At 48.4% G+C, this 14,647-nt stretch overlaps 1 long non-coding RNA gene across 1 annotated transcript in view; it reads right to left on the reverse strand.

Annotated features, from left to right (window-relative positions):
- Positions 1–14,647, reverse strand: part of LOC140385690 (uncharacterized) — a 73,574-nt gene that overhangs the window by 32,415 nt on the left and 26,512 nt on the right. The gene's annotated exons all lie outside the window — the stretch shown is intronic.

Below are 14,647 nucleotides of genomic sequence, written 5' to 3' on the forward strand. Positions count from 1 at the left end.
GATCACATTTAAAAAGAAAGCAACTCTACCGAAACATTTATTATTGGAACCAGCAGTGCAACCAGCTCTTACGTCTCAGCAACTGCCTTTGATGTTATCAATCAGTTCCACTGCTTACAATAAGAAATTCTCGACAGAGCAGGGACATTGATATTTAGCGCTGTAATAAATGTCTCCTTCTGTAAATCTTGCAGCATTAAATCATTGAAGGAGTGATGACCGGTTTCTAATGTGCGTCTCACTGTTTCTTGTGTCTGATGTTTCTCACTTCTGTCTCTACCATCTCTGCCCTTATATGTCCTTCTGATGACAGCTCTGTACTATGTCTTGTTGACTACCTTTGTGGATAGATAAGTGTGATTATGAAACAGTCAGGCCGGCTTTATCCAGTGCCTCCTTATCGCTGCGCATATTTTATAAAATCGCTTAAAAATATTAAATATTTTAAAGAGTGTGATTCATCACGCTGCATTTTTAAAAAATAAATATTTTTATTTTAATTTTCCAACTTTTTCACGCGGCATTTCTGATTTTGTGGCCAATAGTTAGTTCAAAAAGAGTTCAATGGTATTTGCGCCTTCTTCCACAGTTCTGCTGTCTGTTACGACACCCTGGGCTAGTACACGGTGAATTCCAACCCCACTTGACTCAGAGTCACAACGTAAGTGAATTAACCAATAATTCTTCGAAAAATGGCCGAAGGATTTGACCCTTGGCTGTCCAATAATTACAGTCACCAGGTTTGTAAATGTAGGGGCGGCACGGTGGCGCAGTGGGTTAGCACTGCTGCCTCACAGCGCCGATGTCCCAGGTTCGATCCCAGCTCTGGGTCACTGTCCGTGTGGAGTTTGCACATTCTTCCTGTGTTTGCGTAGGTTTCGCCCCCACAACCCAAAGATGTGCAGGGTAGGTGGATTGGCCACACTAAATTGCCCCTTAGTTGGAAAAAATGAATTGGGTACTTTAAATTAATTTTTAAAAAAGGTTTGTAAATGTAAACACAATTACTGTTTATTTATAACAACAATTATAATGAAATATGCAACAAATACAATTGGGTAGCTAATAATAATAATCACTTATTGTCACCAGTAGGCTTCAATGAAGTTACTGTGAAAAGCCCCTAGTCACCACATTCCGGTGCCTCTTTGGGGAGGCTGGTACGGGAATTGAACCCGCGCTGCTGCCTTGTTCTGCATTACAAACCAGCTGTTTAGTCCACTGTGCTAAACCAGCTATTATCTAATCCCCAATTCCCCACTTTAAAAAAAATTTAGAGTACCCAATTCATTTTTTTCCAAATAAGGGGCAATTTAGCGCAGCCAATCCACCTACCCTGCACATTTTTGGGTTGTGGGGGCAAAACCCACGCAAATACGGGGAGAATGTGCAAACCCCACATGGACAGTGACCCGGGGCCAGGATCGAACCTGGGTCCTTGGCGCCATGAGGCAGCAGTGCTAACTACTGTACCACCGTGCTGCCCTCTAATTCCCCACTGAAACCTGCCCCCAAACCTCCACAAACACAGGACAGACAAACACCGAGGGGGAGAAAGGGATGACAAATCATAAAAGGAAAAAAAGTCTTGGTTTCAGGTGATGGTTTTTAGCACCTTACTCTTCTTCAACCTTTGCTTTCAGTTTGAGGTTTTACTGTAGAATCATTCAGGTCGCTGTAGTTTCAGAAATACAGCCTTCACAGTCTTTCTGGAGAGAAAGAGAGCAGGTTCCTGTCTTTGTTTGCAGCCTGTGATGGTTCCCCTGTAGATTCATTCATTTAGGTTCTCTGCAGCTTCAGGAATACAGCACTCACAGCCTTTCTGGAGAGGGCAAAAAAACAGTTCCTCGTCTTTCTGTGTCTCAGACTTAATTGCTCCCTCAGGTCTCTGAGAACCATTCCACTGTGATACCCTCTGTTACCAGGCAGAGTACAGCCTTTTGGCCAATTCATTGGCCACCAGTCAATCAATCAAACTGAGTCCCACTCCATCTGAAAATCCTGTTCAAACTGGCAGAGACTAGCAAGAGTGTTCTCTCCTGTAAATCCCTCACTCTCTCTGCTGCTTGACTTAAAAGATATATGTCCATTAATGACCCACGGATCAAAAATAATAATGGCAAAATATGGGAACAAACAGGAAGGGTCCTTCCATGTGCATATCTTAACTCTCACAAAGTCCCCGTCACCCATCACCCCTGATCTTGGTGGCCCTCAGACTCCAAATCCAGGTAGCTCTCTTATGTTTTCAAATCCTTCTGTGACCTTGAACCTTCACATCTCTTAACCTCCTTCAGCCCTACACCACTCCTCTTGTATGTCCCAATTATAATCGTCCCACCACTGGCGGTTGTGCCTTTAGCAACCGGGCCCCCAATTGCTGGAATTCACTCCGTAAACCTCTCCATCTCTCGGTCTCCTCCTTGAAGATGCTCCTTAACCTTTCTCCTCTGACCGCGTTTTTGGTCACCTTTCTTAATATCTCATTAGGTGGCTCAGTGGTCTGATTTTAAAATTTGCATCCCTGTTTATGAATTCCTCCATGGCCTTGCCCTCCTCCCCATCTTCCTCCAGCCCCACAACCGTACAAGATCTCTGCATTCCTCCAATTCTGGTATCTTTTGCGTTCCTGATGTCCATCACTCTGCCATTGGCAATCGCTCTTTCCACCGCACCCCTCCCACCACCACCCAGAGCCATGCCGGTCCACCTGCTGGATTCAGACTATCATAAGGAGCTGGTTTAGCACAGGGTTAAATAGCTGAGTTTTAAAGCAGACCAAGACAGGCCAGCAGCGCGGGTTCAATTCCCGTACCAGCCTCCCCGAACAGGCGCCGGAATGTGGCGACTAGGGGCTTTTCACAGTAACTTCATTTGAAGCCTACTTGTGACAATAAGCAATTTTCATTTCATTTTCATCAGTGGGGGAGTTGGGGGGGGGGGGGGTCTAGGATTGTTTCCCTTATTTCTGGCCCCCAATGGACCAGAACAACAACCTACTGGAATTAGTTTCTATCCCAGCACGGAATGATTTGAAAAACAGTCAGAGTGCCTCTTTGGATCCACCCCAAATGGATTCCGCCCGCAATGATGTTGTGGCCCACTGCGCACCTGAACTTTCTGCTATGTGTACCTCACTGGCAGTCAGAAGGTTACATGGTAACTGGGAACTAGAAGTAGAGGGCAGCACGGTAGCATAGTGATTAGCACAATTGCTTCACAGCTCCAGGGTCCCAAGTTCGATTCCCAGCTTGGGTCACTGTCTGTGCGGAGTCTGCATGTTCTCCCCGTGTCTGCGTGGGTTTCCTCCGGGTGCTCCAGCTTCCTTCCACGGTCCAAAGATGTGCAGGTTAGGTGGATTGGCCATGCTAAATTGCCCTTAGTGTCCAAGATTGCCCTTAGTGTTGGGTGGGGTTACTGGGTTGTGGTTATGGGGATAGGGTGGAGGTGTGGGCTTTCCAAGAGCCGGTGCAGACTCGAGGGCTGAATGGCCTCCTTCTGCACTGTAACTTCTATGATTCTATGATAAGTGAGACCAGTTTCCCATCTCAAAGTCGCTCACTTTCAACACTTCCCTCAGGATATCCTGAGCACTTCATTCTAAAAAACTGCTAGCCAGACAGAACTTGTTCTTCAGACAATCTTTAATCACTGACCTCAGCTGATGAGACCCCCAAAAAATTCTCATCTTAGAAGCTGCAAGGAATTTTGCAATGATTACACTTGTTTCGCTACTTCTTAAAACTTCATTCGATAAATTGGGCAACGTAGAGTTAAAGGTTTCAGATCAGCAATTTTAAGTAGCCTTGATCACAGTTTCCATGTAATCCCACTATAATCTGGGTCATTTTAAATGTTCTGGCAGATGTGCTTGAAGTGCAATAAATCACTAAATGCAGACGCAGGTTAATGAGATCCAGAAAGCCTTTGACAAGGTGCCACACAAAAGGTTGCTGCATAAACTAAAGATGCATGGCATTGAGGGTAAAGTGGTAGCATGGGTAGGGGATTGGTTAACAAACAGAAAGCAGAGAGTGGGGATAAATGGGTGCTTCTCTGGTTGGCAACCTGTAACTAGTGGGGCCCCTCAAGGATCAGTGTTGGGCCCGCAGTTGTTCACAATTTACATAGACGATTTGGAGTTGGGGACCAAGTGCAATGTGGCAAAGTTTGCAGACGACACTAAGATGAGTGGTAAAGCAAAAAGTGCAGAGGATACCGGAAGTCTGCAGAAGGATTTGGATAGGTTAGGTGAATGGGCTAGGGTCTGGCAGATGGAATTCAATGTTGCCAAGTGTGAGGCTATCCATTTTGGGAGGAATAACAGCAGAATGGATTATTATTTAAACGGCAAGATGTTAAAACATGCTGCTGTGCAGAGGGACCTGGATGTGCTGGTGCACGAGTCGCAAAAAGTTGGTGTGCAGGTGCAACAGGTGATTAAGAAGGCTAATCGAGTTTTGTCTTTCATTGCTAGAGGGATGGAGTTCAAGACTAGGGAGGTTATGCTGCAATTGTATAGGGTGTTGGTGAGGCCGCATCTGGAGTATTGTGTTCAGTTTTGGTCTCCTTACCTGAGAAAGGACATATTGGCACTGGAGGGAGTGCAGAGGAGATTCACTAGGTTGATCCCAGAGTTGAGGGGATTAGGTTATGACGAGAGGTTGAGTAGACTGGGACTGTACTCATTGGAGTTTAGAAGGATGCGAGGGGATCTTATAGAAACATATAAAATTATGAAGGGAATAGATAGGATAGATGCGGGCAGGTTGTTTCCACTGGTCGGGGAAAGCAGAACTAGGGGACATAGCCTCAAAATAAGGGGAAGTAGATTTAGGACCGAGTTTAGGAGGAACTTCTTCACCCAAAGGGTTGTGAATCTCTGGAATTCCTTGCCCAGTGAAGCAGTTGAGGCTCCTTCTTTAAAACGTTTTTAAGAAAAAGATAGATACCTTTCTAAAGAATAAAGGGATTTGGGGATATGGTGTACGGGCCGGAAAGTGGAGCCGAGTCCACAAAGATCAGCCATGATCTCATTAAATGGCGGAGCAGGCTCGAGGGGCCAGATGGCCTACTCCTGTTCCTAGTTCTTATGTTCTTATTAAAGAAACAAACCCTGGGTTTCATTTCAAGAGGGATAGAATTGAAAAAAAACCAAAGAATTATGTTAAATGCACAAAGAGTTTGATCATTAGATGGCACCTGGATTACGGTGAACAATGCAACAAAATGAATGTAGAGGCACTGGAGAAGGTGAAAAAGAGATTTACAAGGATGTAACTGAAGCGGAGGGGGAAGAGTGGTTAGATTGTAACGCTGAGAAGGCCAAGGATGACCTGGTAGAGCTCTTTAAAATTATGAAATAGTTTGTTAGGGTTTGTGGGGATGACACCACAACTAGGACCCATAAAATATACAATAGACACTCATAAATCTATTGGGGAATTCAGGAAAATTAGGGCAGCATGTTGCGTCACAGCGCTAGGGTCCCAGGTTCGAATCCCGACTTGGGTCACTGTCTGTGCGGAGTCTGCACGTTCTCCCAGTGTCTGCGTGGGTTTCCTCCGGGTGCTCCGGTTTCCTCCCACAAATCACAAAAGACATGCTTGTTAGGTGAATTGGACATTCTGAATTCTCCCTCGTGTACCCGAACAGGCTCCGGGACGTGGCGACTGGGGGATTTTCACAGTAACTTCACTGCAGTGTTAATGTAAGCCTACTTGTGACACTAAAGATCATTATTATTAAAACTTCTCAAAGAATGCTGAGAATGTGGAATTCACTATCGTGGTTGAGACAAATATCATCGATATTTTTAAAGGGAAGCTGGACAAACACATGAGGGAAGAAAGGTATTCTGATAGGGTGAGGTAACGAAGGGGTGGAGCATAAATGCCAGGATGGAGCCATTGGGCTGAATGACCAGTTATTGTGCTGTAACTACTGTGCAATTGTCTGCAAAATACACTTGACAAATGAGCTGCTGTACTTTTCACTCAGTAAAAATGCCTGAAATGGCCCAAGGGGTTCTGTATTTTATACAAAGAGTGTCTGTCACACTGACACACTGCCTGAACTCCCAGTGGGCTGAAATCAAACGTAGCGTCAGCCTGCGCTGTGTCTCGAGTCTCACTTCACCGGATACCCAACTTTAATCCTTTCTTGTGAGGGTACTTTGTAATGTCGGAGGAAAATATTTTCTTTCCTTACACACCGGATTATCACAGAATTTACAGTGCAGAAGGAGGCCATTCGGCCCATCGAGTCTACACCAGCCCTTGGAAAGAGCACTCTACCCAAGCCCACACCTCCACCCTATCCCCGTAACCCCACTTAACCTTTTTGGACACGAAGGGCAATTTAACTTGGTCAATCCACCTAACCTGCACATCTTTGGACTGTGGGAAAGGGCGGCATGTGGCGCAGTGGTTAGCACTGGGACTGCGGCGCTGAGGACCCAGGTTCGAATCCCGGCCCTGGGTCAATGTCCGTGTGGAGTTTGCACATTCTCCCCGTGTCTCCGTGGGTTTCACCCCCACAACCCAAAGATGTGCAGGTTAGGTGGATTGGCCACACTAAATTGGCCCTTAATTGGAAAAAAATAATTGGGTACTCTAAATTTAATTTTTTTTAAAAATCTTTGGAAGGTGGGAGGAAACCGGAGCACCCGGAGGAAACCCACGCAAACACGGGAAGAACGTGTGTGTCTGCGTATGTGTAAATCTTTGTGTGAGTGTGGGTCTGTGAAAACCAGCATTGTAAAAGGGAAGCGGGGTGTACATTTATAAAGACCTTAAGTGCCATTCATCGTAACTCAAACATCATAAAGTTGAGGACTCCCTGTATTTACCTAATTCACTGTTGAAAGTTATGATTGAATTTGCCCTTTCATGTATTGGGTTCCAGACCACGTTAAAAATCACTGTGCCAAAAAAAAACACCTCCCCTTCCGCCAGGTTCTTCGCCTTTATTTAGTTTAAATCGAGTTCCTGTGATCACCTGCCATCCACCACTGGAAGCAATTTCTCCTTATTCACCTTATCAAGGCAACACTGGGAGGAAGGGGTTTGGGGGGAAAAATAGCAGAGGAAAAATGCTCGATCCCATTGTAAACGATAGACGTCATGAAAATTCAGAAGGATTTTGATCGGTTCTAGTCGGTTATTAGGGGATTCCCCGTTAGATTCTTTGCCTCCGCTTAAATTCAGCAGGTTGCCACGTCTGATCCACTTTGTGGGGCAGGTGAATAGGGAATCAGGGATAACCTCTTTACGCAGAGGATACCGAGAATGTGAAAAGCACGATCCAGAGGGGATATGCTGATAGGGGGAGATGAGGCAAGGTGGGAGGAGGCTTGTGTGCGCAGCATAATCGCCAGCTTCGAACCAGATGGGCCGAATGGCCTGTGTCGACCGGGTGGTCACATGGAGGCTGGGATGACGCAGGTACAAAAGGGGACAGGTGTCCCCGGAGCGCAGTCAGACAGACAGCATGTCAGAGCTGCTCAGAGTTAACAATAAACCGCGATTGTTCGAACCCTTGGTCGGCAGTCACTGCAACCCAGCACTTCCACAGCCTGTTTCTGTAAAACTGCCAGTCTGTGCCACCAGCAAAGCCGAGGAGTAGAATTCATCAAGTATTAAACCCAAAGTGAACAATCACCGCGGTGCCCACAGGATTTATAGGGCCTTTGCTTCCTTCAGCAATTAGGCATATGTTAGATTGTGGTACCCAAGCAGGGCACCAGCGGCTCAGACACTCCGAAATCCATCTCAGATGAATCAACCCATTCGGTGGCAGCTTTCCATCAGGATTATTTTGGAAGCCCTGCAGTTCAGGAAAGATGCAGATTACATTCCGGCATCTGTACCCTGCCATTCTCTCCGTTGCCATGCTGATAATGTGAACAGATGCTTCCTGCAGTCACACTGACACAGAGAGTGAGCGTCAGATATGAGAGCTCCCTACTTAAGGAATCATGTTGCGCAGCTTAGAAGCACAATATCTTGAAGTGTCAAGGGGAGAGGCGAGAGTTGGCAGCTGAGGCCGCAGTGGGTAGTCCTCCTGCCTCAGAGTCAGGAAGCTGTGGGTTCAAGTCCCACGCCAAAGGCTCGAGCGCGTAATTTAGTGCAGTACTGGAAAGAGATGCTGCGCCAGCAGAGATGGTGTCTTCCAGGCGAGGTATTAAAAGGAGATCCTTACTGCTCTCTCTCAGGTGGATGTACAGGATCCCGTGGCTACATTTAAAGAAGAGCTGGAGTTCTCCCCACTGTCCTGGGCAATACAGTCAACATCACCAAAACAGGCAGCACGGTGGCGCAGTGGTTAGCATTGTTGCCTACGGCGCAGAGGACCCGGGTTCGAATGCCGGCCCTGGGTCACTGTCCATGTGGAGTTTGCACATTCTCCTCGTGTCTGCGTGGGTTTCGCCCCCACAACCCAAAGATGTGCAGGATAGGTGGATTGGCCACACTAAATTGCCCCTTAATTAGAAAAAATAATTGGGTACTCTAAATTATAATCCAAAAAAATAAAAATAAAAAAAATAAAAAATCACCAAAATAGACCATCCTCACTTTGTTGGCTGTCGCATTTACTCCATTAAAACAGTGACACTTTAAAAAGCACTTCATCAGTTCCGGTTGCAGCTATGCCGAGGTAAGTCGCACGTTCGGCAGCTCCCGCTGGGAACGGACTTTTGGGTTCTCCAGAGGGGCCCCAACGGCAATTGTTCGACGGCTTCCAGTGTGGGAAGGTGACAGCAGGGTCCCCCCGACATTATATGGATTGGACCAGGAGTGGAGCGGTGAAAAAAGTGATCTTGGAGCAGCGAAAAGAGAGAGGGAGGAAAAGCAAGATGGCGACGGGTAGAGACCAAGCAGCCTGGGCGCAGTGGTGGCAGGAGCAGCAGGAGTTTCTTAAACCCTGCTTTGAGGAGCTGAAGACAGAAATGCTGGCGCCAATGAAGGCGGCGATGGAGAAGCTAGTGGAGACCCAGAAGGCCCGAGGGGCGGCGATCCGGGAGGTGCGGCAAAAAGCCTCGGAGAACGAGGATGAGATCTTGGGCCTGGCGGTGAAGGTGGAGGCGCAGCACAAGAGGTGGGTGGAAAAATTCAAGGACCTGGAGAATAGGTCGAGGAGGAAGAATCTTCGGATTCTGGGTCTCCCTGAAGATTTTACGAACTATCGTCCACCCCTGCGAAGGGACTCATTCTGGACTTGGTCAGGCACGCCCTTAAAAACTACCCTAAGTTGCATCAAACCAAGCCTCGCTCATGAGGATGTGGAGTTCACACTGCGAAGGGCCTCAGTCCACATCTTGGATATGGGCCCCAACTCCTCCTCCCACCAATCCTTAACCCCCTCCACTGACACAGTCTTCTGACAAAATCTGACCATAAATACCGGAAATGCCCCTTTCCTCCAACCCAGTGGGCAAAAGAATCCTCTCCATTTGAGATGTTGGCGGCGCCACCGAAAATGTCGGGAAAATCCACATCACAAAATCGCGAACTTGGGAGATACCGGAATGAATTTGAACTAGAGAGTCCAAACCTTTCCATCAATTCCTCTAGACTGGCAAATTTCCCCTTCAGGAACAAATCGCCCACTGTCTCCAGCCCTTTCCCTTCCCACCCTCCGAATATGGCATCTAGTCTCCCAGGCTTGAACAGATGGGAGCTAGCTTTGACACGGACCACAATTTAAAATGTTGTTGAAATTGTCTCCATATCTTCAAAGTGGAAACAACCACTGGATTTGGCGAATACTTTGTCGGTGAGACCAGGAGCGAGGCCGTCACTAATGCCCCCAGTCCAGACCCCCTGCATGACCTTGATTCTATCTGCACCCAGGTAGCCCCAGATCACCACACCAACCCAACACCTGCCCTGCATTAGCTGCCCAATAATAAAATAGCATGTTCGACAACGCCAGGCCTCCGACTGTATATCCCTTTGACGAGTTCATCGGAAAACACTCTTTTCCAGATTTAATTTATATCCCACCCCTTCGTTACCGGGGAAACTCCTATTCAGTGGAGGTCACGGGGAATCTGATTGTTGTGATGTAATGATCTCCAGGAAGGATTTCTTTTAAGTGTTAGGGAAGCAAAGGCAAGGGCCTCAGCCCCCTTCCCCATGGGGAGTTCTGGCTGGTCCGATATCTCAAAGACTGCCACTTTTGGGCTTGGTTCCACCCTCACCCCCACCACCTTGGACATTGCTGGTCCAAAACCTGACAAGTCTGGGGCATGCCCAGAACACGTGGGCGTGGTTGGCCGGGCCTCCCTGGCACCGTTCACACTTGTCCTCTGCCTCCAAGAAGAGCCAGCTCATTCGGGTTCTGGTCAGGTGCGCTCTGTGCACCACTTTCAATTGCATGAGGCTTAGTCTTGCACAAGTGGAGGTGGAGTTGGCCCTGTTCAGTGTTTTGCTCCAGAATCCCCACCCTATTTCTATCCCTAGTTCCTCCTCCCAGGTTCCCCGTGTATCGTTCAGTGGGAAGCGTGCCCTTTCCAATAGTCATCCATACAGGTCTCCACAGATTCCCCCCTCCCAGATTGCCTGCACCCAGTAGTTCTCTAACACAATAGGCTGCATTCTCCTCACCCTCGTGCCGAAATCGCGGCCGGTGCGGGGGCGGAGAATCCAGTTTGACGCCGGTTTCGCCGATTCTCGGGGCACCAAAAAGCGGCGTCACCGGGGAGTACGCCACACCGCCTGGGGGCACTGCCAGAGGCCCGCTCCGACATCCTCCGTCCCCGACTGGCCGCAGTCCAACGCCGTTGATCTAATCTGGTCCTGGCGGTTGGAATACTCACGTGGCCGCTGTGGACTCAGTCCGCGGTTGCCCTGGTCGGGGGCGGGTGGACCTTATATGCGGCCGGGGAATATTCGTGGAGGGGTTTTCCGGCGTGGCGGCGATCCCGCTGGCACCCGGAAAATGGAGCCAGAGAATAGGGAAGCAGGCATCGGGGCGGGATTCACGCCTCCCCCCGGGGATTCTCCGATCCGACGCAGGGCCGGAGAACCCCGGGCTTAGTCTCCAGAATGGAGAATTCAGCCCAGTGTGTCTCCACGAAGGTTATAACACCAGTCCCCTATTCTCCTTCTCCCAGCCCACCTTCAACACCCCCCCCACCCCCTCACTCAACCCCTGCTCACACCTCTCAAAAGTTACAATGAAGGCTGAAGTTTTAAAAAAAACATTTTAAACCGCACTATCCCACCATTACCTGGAATGAAAGAGACCATACAGCACAAAAACAGACCATTTGGCTGAGCTCATGTTTATGGAGAGCGTATGAGGTAGACTGATACGCTGCAGGAAAGGATGTCCCGAAGTGTGGTACATTGGCGAGACCACGCAGACGCTGCGACAATGGATGAATGGACATCGTGCGACAATCGCCAGGCAGGAATGTTCCCTTCCAGTCGGAGAACACTTCAGCAGTCAAGGGCATTCGGACTCTGATCTTCAGGTAAGCGTTCTCCAAGACGGCCTTTAGCACGAGCGGCAACGCAAAATTGCCAAGCAGAAACTTATAACCAAGTTCCACACACGAGTATAGCCTCAACCGGGACCTTGGATTCATGTCGCATTACATTCACCCCCCACCATCTGGCCTGGGCTTGCAAAATCCTACCAACTGTCCTGGCTTGAGACAATTCACACCTCTTTAACCTGCTCCATCTGGACCTGTAACGACTTGATTACCTGCAAAGACTCGCATTCAAATATCGTCTTGCATCTTTGACTTTGTCTATATATATATGCGCTCCGAAAGCGAGTGACATCGAAACAAACCTGTTGGACTTTAACCTGGTGTTGTTAGACTTCGTACTGTGCTCACCCCAGTCCAACGCCGGCATCTCCACATCTATATACATGTTTCTGGAATCCACCTCTTCATTCACCTGAGGAAGGAGCAGTGCTCCAAAAGCTAGTGATTCGAAACAAACCTGTTGGACTTTAACCTGGTGTTGTAAGACTTCTTACTGTGCTCACCCCAGTCCAACGCCGGCATCTCCACATCATGTATATTGAAGGAGGAGCAGGGGAGCTCTCCCTTTGGCCCAGGCTCTATTTATCCTTCACCCGACATCAGCTGGTCATTAGCACATTGCTGTTTGTTGGAGCTTGCGGTGTGTACATTGGTCGCTGTGGTTGCCACTTTAGCACAGTGATCACAATTTAAAAGTATTTCATTAGCTGTAAACTTGCTTGGGACATCCTGACAATGTAAAAGTTGTGATAATCTTCTGCTTTTTTTTTTATAAATGTTTTATTGAAAATTTTTTCCCAAACAACAATTTTTCCCCTCTTACAAAGCAAACGCAACAATAACAATACAGAAATTTTAAACAATACACAAGTAACAAAAATCTTCTGCTTTTTTAAACCAGTCTCTTGGCTACTTTTCCCTGAAGCACCCTGGGGCTTTGACTGCATTACAGGTTCTATACAAATGCAAATTGTTATTTCATCTGAACTAATCTGTCTATAATTTAATGACATTTTCATGTGAATAGACTTCCGGCTATTTCCCAGCCCTCTCCTTTCCCTTTTCTTCATTTCTGATCTGTATTTTTCAGTTCCTTTGATCAAATTCCTTGTAGTCTCTCTTCTTTAGTTGCATTCCGGCCCCGAACAGGCGCCGGAATGTGGCGACTAGGGGCTTTTCACAGTAACTTCATTTGAAGCCTACTTGTGACAATAAGCGATTTTCATTTCATTTCATCCCCTTATCTGAGTTTTAAACAAGCCTACTCAATGTCAGTGGTTCTATAATGAAGGGGCACCGAGGGCTGCACGGTGGCGCAGTGGTTAGCGCTGCAGTCTCACGGCGCCGAGGTCCCAGGTTCAATCCCGGCTCTGGGTTACTGTCCGTGTGGAGTTTGCACACTCTTTTTTTTTTTTAAATTTAGAGTACCCAATTCACTTTTTCCCAATTAAGGGGCAAATAGCGTGGCCAATCCACCTACCCAGCACATCTTTGGGTTGTGGGGGCGAAACCCACGCCAACACGGGGAAAATGTGCAAACTCCACACGGACAGTGACCCAGAGCCGGGATCGAACCTGGGACCTCGGCGCCGTGAGGCAGCAGGGCTAACCACTGCACCACCGTGCTGCCTGTGTTTGCGTGGGTTTCACCCCCCACAACCTAAAGATGTTCAGGGTAGGTGGATTGGCCATGCTAAATTGCCTCATAATTGTAAAATGAATTGGGTACACCAAATTTTTTTTTAAATGAAGGTGTCCCATTCCATGAATTCAAGAGGGTTTTAGAGTAATAATAATAATAATCTTTATTGTCACAAGTAGGCTTACATTAACACTGCAATGAAGGTACTGTGAAAAGAGGATTGTTACCTTGAATATACATTTATCCCTCAACAAATATGACTGCATCAGATTACAAAAGAGTATTGTTACCTTGAATCCCACGGCACTGATCAAAGGAGAGCAGCGGCATTCTGCCTAGCCTCCCCCTCAACCAACATCAGTAAAACAGATGATAAAGCAGGCCTTGGTTTGAAGTGTAATCCGAAAGACAGTACCGCTGACAATGCGGCACGCCCCCAGTCCTGCATGGACGGTACCTGCTTCGATTGGGTGCTGAACATTCTGAACCTATAACCTTCGGCCTCAGAATGCTTCGGACTAAACCATGACTGACACACGGCAGTTACTTGGAAGGCATAGTGCGCATGTCTGAAAGTTACAGTGGTGCTGGGAGAGGCTTATTAGACTGAAAACAGCTTGAAACTTCAACTTTGTAATTTAAAGATTGTGTCTATTCGGTTTACAACCATTAATAGAAAAGAACCTTCTATTTTTTCAAAACATATTGGGCGAGATTCTCCACTCACACGCCGAAGTGGCCGCGCCATCGTGAACGCCGTCGAGGTTCACGACGGCGCGGAACGGCCCCGGTCCCGACCGATTCAGGCCCTGACAATGGGCCAGTATCGGGGCCGCGTCATCTACCCGCGCCAGGCCTTGTCGCCCGCGTAAAAGCGGCGCCGTATAGATGACGCGGCCGGCACCGCATAACGGACGTCATTCGCGCATGCGCGAATTGGCCGGCGCCAACCCGCGCATGCGTGGTTGCCGTCCTCTCTAAGTCCGCCCCGCAAGAAGATGGCGAACGGATCTTGCGGGGTCGCGGAAGGAAGGAGGTCCTCCTTCAGAGAGGACGGCCTGACGATCGGTGGGCACCGATCGCGGGCCACCCCACATTCCAGGTGAAGCCTGGTGCAGGATCCCCCCTCGCCCCCCCCCCACAGGCCGTCCCCCACGACTGCAGCGACCAGGTGTGAACGGCGCCGGGGGGAACCCGCCGTTTTGGCCTGGCTGCTCGGCCCATCCGGGCCTCAGAATAGCGGGGGTGCCGGAGAATCGCCATTTTCGGTGTCTCCGGCGATTCTCCGGCCTGCGAATCTCGACCGGGCCATTCCCGCCGCTCGGGAGAATCGCGGGAGGGCGTCGGACCGGTGTCCCCGGAAATCTTGGCGGTCCAGGCAATTCTCCCAACCGGTGTGGGAGTGGAGAATCGCGCCCATTGTATTTCAAACACGCAGCTACATTCACAAACAGTAATCAACTTGCAACGGGTTACAAACAGCTTGAAAAAAATGTTTC

Source organism: Scyliorhinus torazame, chromosome 1, assembly GCF_047496885.1.
Source record: "Scyliorhinus torazame isolate Kashiwa2021f chromosome 1, sScyTor2.1, whole genome shotgun sequence".
NCBI classification, from domain to species: domain Eukaryota; kingdom Metazoa; phylum Chordata; class Chondrichthyes; order Carcharhiniformes; family Scyliorhinidae; genus Scyliorhinus; species Scyliorhinus torazame.